The sequence below is a fragment of the Atta colombica genome, unplaced genomic scaffold (genome assembly GCF_001594045.1).
Source record: "Atta colombica isolate Treedump-2 unplaced genomic scaffold, Acol1.0 scaffold121, whole genome shotgun sequence".
NCBI lineage: Eukaryota > Metazoa > Arthropoda > Insecta > Hymenoptera > Formicidae > Atta > Atta colombica.
The window spans coordinates 1141437-1147075 of NW_017259208.1; the positions used below are offsets into that span (position 1 = coordinate 1141437).

The window sequence follows — 5639 nt, forward strand, 5'->3', positions numbered from 1 at the left end:
ATTATTATTATTATTATTATTATTATTATAGATATTATGGATATTAAAGTTATTTAAGAAGAAAGTGGCAAGCCTTTCTAATAAAATTCGTACTATAAAGACCAACATGGCCTTTCGTATTTGACAACTTCATACAAAGTATAAACAATATTTTACGTGCGAGGTATTATCATAAAATAATAACTTAGCATAATAAGCTTAATAGCCTAGAAGGCATGTATTAAGCTATTAACAAATCAGCTATTCTAAGTTCACAAGCAAGTTAAGAAAGCAAAATTTGAACAACTAAGTTGAGATCTTAGAAAGTATTAGTACTGAAATCTTTACAATCTAAACTAAGTTTGTAATTTTTAAAAATTTCTACGACACGACTTCCGGAATTTCATTCTTGACGAATACAATACTTTTGTCTCACGCCGACAACTTGTAATTAGCCTGACAAGTACATTCCATTAATTAGCGTATACGTTGAGGAAGCCGAGCGAGAGAATCGTACCGTCAATCGGAGCTCGAAACAATGACGCGCCAATGCCATTCACACATTGCATTCTGCTACAAAAGGCTAATGCTATGTAAATATATAAAGTCTCGCTCATTCAAGCGTGATCTTCTTCTCACGCAAGAATAGTTAAAGGCGGCCTTGTACTTGGCGTCCCGACCTTTTAGGAAAAGAGATGATGTACGTCATCGCGTACCGTTACGACACGCGATCACGCCGACCGATTCGTCAACGTTCTTTCGTGTCTCTTTGTCCCCTTTCAGGTATCTACCGTGTCGGAACGAGTCGCGAAATGAATTCACAAATGGACCGTTTGAAGATCGCCCGACAACGAGGCTAGGCCTTCTAGCGTTCAACCACAATCCAACTCGCGCGAAGTAGTTATGGGCGTTTGAAAAGCTGACGGGCATAGAAATATATACTTACTATCAATTTCCATACGCTCCGTGCCGCGTGCTCGTTTTACGGGAGGCTACGACGTCGCGCCGGTGAATTTTATGACGTCGCGCTTTGGTAGCGTAATCCAGTCCCGAATGGTTTCTGCGCCAAGTAGACGCGGCTCTCTCGACACGCAGATTATAATGTGTTATAATGTAATACGACACTACTCAGTTATACTTCTGCTACAATCAAAGACGTTCAAACCCATTTCAGGAATGAGGTTTGCTAATAAAAAAAATCGAAAGAGGCGATGCCATTCACTGGACTTTACAGGATATCAACCGAGTGTAAGAAAAATTCGATATTACTATTACCAAGTCATGTTCAGTTGCATAGTACTTTCGTTTGTTGGCCTTTTATTCACATTATTGCGCACATATAAGTATTTAGAATTGCGGCATGTACAATAACTTTCGCCAGAACAGATTTTTATATATTATATTGGAAAAAACTGCTCAAGGACCAGTAAATAAATTTATCGAATAGATGAATTAAATCCAAGATCGAAATAGTCAATAGAAAAACGCGATAAGAATGCAGCCATTAAAAAAGAAATGTTGAAAAGAATTGTCGCCATTCGCTCAGATAAAAGAAATATACTATTTTTATTATTAAAGAACTTTAGTTTCGATAACAAGCTTTCGTATTTTTTTTTATCATTATCTATTTATGACTGAAATGATATGTGTGATGATATCACACATATCGCTTTATATCGATAGTATTTTAAGCAAATGAGATTATCCTTAATATATCCGACAGAATAAAGGAATGTAAGGAAACATTTTTAGCCGATTACTTCTTGGTCTGAATCAGCTGACGACTTTTTATTACTTAAGAATCGATCTGATATCCATGGGATTCGTCGATATCAATCGATATATCAAATTTGCCATTTAATTTGCTCAAAAATAAACGTCATTACTAACTTCTGTAAAATTTGTTTAGAAATTATAATATATCTTACGATTCATAGAATAATTAATTTAAATACAATAAGATAAAATGACTCAAATAAAATGACGAAAAATAATATTATAATTTATTAGATATATATGTAATATATATGTAAATATATGTAAATCAATCGTGTTTAATTACACGAACACATATTTGTATAAAGTACAATGAACTATATATTTGTATAAAGTATATTGTAGCTATAGAATTAACGTCGCGTAAATTTTATGTTATAGTTTGAAGATCTATCATAAATAAATGAAAATGTTTTAACTTTATTACAGAAGTCACATTGTCGAACATATCTGGAGCGATTATTCCGCTTGACAAGAATAAAACGATAGCAATGTTAAACTAAATGAGAAGCCAATCGTTGTAAGTGGCCGCCGCATTTCTCCCTCCCTCTCTCTCGCTCTCTCTCTCTCGCTCGCTCTCTCTCTCTCTCTCTCTCTCTCTCTCTCTCTCTCTCTCTCTCTCTCTCTGGATCTAAAAGTCCATTACTCCATAGACTAAAAATAGCCGGTTAAATGACAAAAAAGGCTATTCAGTAGCAGCAAGAAATTCATGTCTCGTGCAAATCAACCCAACAAACGACTCATCTACGATGAATATAATTGCACCGCTTATTCTATCCAACTGGAGCAAATTCCGCAATCCATGAACTAGAACCGCGCTCGTTCCAGCGAGACGTACGTAAGGTTGAATCGATTTGCCGGTGTAAAACCGGCTGGGCGTCGGCGGCTGCTGCCAGTAGAAAGAGACAGAAAGGGAAAAAAAGAAAAAGGGAAACGCCGAAGGACAGTGGGAATGCGCGGGGAGGCTAACATTGCGCTGGTATGGCGGGGTACCGAAGGAACGAAGAAGGCGAAGGTGGAAGCGGGACGCTTAAAGACGGGGGGAAGAAAGATGAAACGTGGTTGAAGAAGAGATCGAGAAGGACAGAGAGAGCGAATAAAAGACAGAGACCGAGACTCGATCTCTCTGACTGCCTCTGGCTGGTGGCGGGGTGCACGGACCATACTCCCCTTTCCGCCCACCAAAGACCGATCTCCTTCGTCAGTGCCGGCGTGGCGCGGGTTTCCTACAGGTGCGTTTACAACCTGCCTCACGGTTTTTCTCATCCGTCTACCTGACCGCGGCGACAAACGCGCTTTAGCCGCTTTGGCGTCGCGCGTCTACCTTTGCAAACGGAAGCGCTACTCCGATCTTCGGAGGATGAATCGTAATGATGGTACAGTGGTACAGTGAGAGTTCTAGAGTTTACAAGGCGAGAACGTACAATTCGTTAACTTGATCTTAGTTCAAATAGAATATGGTTTATAGCGCCCGCGAATGCAATGGTTCCCATCGTCGAACTACCGGAATCTTATCTTGGACTCATATCTTGGATTCGGATCTACAGCGTATATGTATCAAGCATGGCTGAGCATTGAATGCATCGATGTGAGGAAATTCCACGGTAGCGACGGAACCAGACTGTGAGAGGAAGAGAGAGGGTGCCAGGTTTCGCGTTTACGCACCTGCCCCTCATACCACGTCCCTACCTAAACCTCTTGCGTTCAACCTGCGCGGCATCGCTTCATAGGCACTGGTAGATAGGATACCAGCAAACCCCCGCGCGTGCTCTCGGTCCATCGGGTCCACCCTCTTTCCGCTCGCTCTCCGACTACCTGTCGGTCTCGCTCTGGCAACCGTAAGCCGGCCGGAACCCACCTCTCTCGCACCAAAGGCGGTTCTAGAGTTGTGGCACAGCATCCAGCAGCAGCGCTACTAGCGGCAGCCAAACGGAAAGACTCCCAGGCGAATCGCCCTGGTGTATAGGTGTACGCGCCAATGTGTGTGTGTGTGTGTGTGTGTGTGTGTGTGTGTATGTGTGTGTGTGTGTACGCGTGAAGTGTGCATGAGCCTTACCTGCGTGGGTGTGTGAGCCGAGGAAGCCTACCTGGCGGCGTCCGACACGCAGTTACCCGCGCGCTTCTTCGCGTTCTCCCGCAGGAAAGAGCGCCGTGCGCGTATCGACATCCCGCTCCAGTTGTCGTCCTCTCGAAGCGGAGTTGCTTCTAGGGTACCGACTTTGGGAGAGAGGAGCACATCTTGTTTTTTTCGCGGTTCACCAAGCGAGATCAGAGTAGAATCGGAAGTGCGACGAAAGGAATCACGCTGCTCGTCTACTCCGCGCTTATCGCGTGAAGTGTATATGTGTTTACGTGTACACGGAAAATAGATAAGAAGTGATACGGGCGAAGACCTCTCAAAGTCCTCGTCGTGCGATAGTGAATGTCCGTGGAGGTACAACGGATGTTTCCGTCGCTGATCACTGAACCGTCGGCCAATAAGGGATTTCAAGCAGAAGAAGAGATGCGTTGGTGGTTTGCTGGAGGACACTGAAAGGGAGACCTAGAAGGCTTCTCCATCAACGTCCTCCAGGTGAGAGAGAGTTTTTCCCAAGTGGAATATATCCGGAGAAGTCTTTAAAGGAACTTTTAGGGCAATCGCGTGTCTGCCTCGTTGCGTCCCTACGGACATTCGCGATTCCAACATGGCTGCTGGGACTAGCCGTGACCGCTGGATCCGCGGAAGCCATGTTGGCAGGTGTGCTCGGTTCGAGATAACCAGTTCACGTTCGTGAAACGTACGCGGCATCGATATTCCGGATAGTAGATCCGAATGAGCACTTTACCATTGAATTATCATTTAAATCGCCGCGCATCTGCCGTCCTTTGAAAAGCCCACTTGCGAAACAATATACGCTCGATTTCGCAGGTAAAACGAGTTTGCGAGATATGATTAATAAAAAGAAAAAGTCTCTGTAAACGCTGTCCGTACCCATTTATGATTGCGAAAGTTTACGGTGAGCTAGAATACAGTGGTTCTCTCGATGTCCATTAGACATTCGTGAAATCTACGAATAAACTACAAATCATTTATACGTCTCTCTATTTCTTAAGTAAACACTCTCTATTTCTTAAGTAAAGAGTTAAGCTATGCGTTAAGGAATGTTTAATACATTATACACTTGAAAAAACAAAATGACAGCCGTTAATTTATGACGATACGGAAAAATTATTTTTATCAGTTTAGGTACATGCATCTTTAAAATTTAATCCATTCTTTGATATTTTTTCTTATTAGAAAAAAATAAGAAATGGCTTTGGAATCAAGCCCACCTTATTAATACAAAATAATATATGTTAGATCTTCTTGATCTGCCCTTCTATTTTTTTGCTTCTACGTGCCTTTGTAGGATTTTTTGAAAAACTGCGATTTGATTCTTACATGATACGCTGAAAGTGATTAAAATAAACGAAACATTTATTTTTTGACTCTTTGTAAATTTGTTACATTAAAATATTTGTAGTTTATTTAACGATTACGCATCACTTATTACTGCGTTGATTTCCTAGAGCCCAATTATTTTTCTTTTGTATCTTTTTGTATAAATTATAACTCGGCATAAATAATTATATCAATATATTGCATATACTTATATATGATTGTTTATGAAGAATGTCTAACAACTTATCAAAATAGATAATGCAGAATTAAAAAAAGAATTTTCCGTATTGAGTTCATTCTTATGTATGTTTTTTTGTTTAGGTTGTTATTTTAACTTTTATATAGATTTGCAGAGATGATATAATATATATAGAAACATAATTATGCAATACATACAAATATAAAAATTCAATATTTTTAATAAAATTTATTTGTAGTTTTTAATAAATAATTAATATATTTA

At 40.3% G+C, this 5639-nt stretch overlaps 1 protein-coding gene across 1 annotated transcript in view; it reads left to right on the plus strand.

Moving 5' to 3' along the window:
• Positions 1-3945: 3945 nt before the first annotated feature.
• The window catches only part of LOC108694630 (protein bowel), a 4412-nt gene continuing 2718 nt past the window's right edge, over positions 3946-5639 (plus strand). The window contains exon 1 of the mRNA XM_018204228.1: positions 3946-4327. The gene's annotated coding sequence lies outside the window, so the exon portion shown is untranslated. The remainder of the gene's footprint in view (positions 4328-5639) is intronic.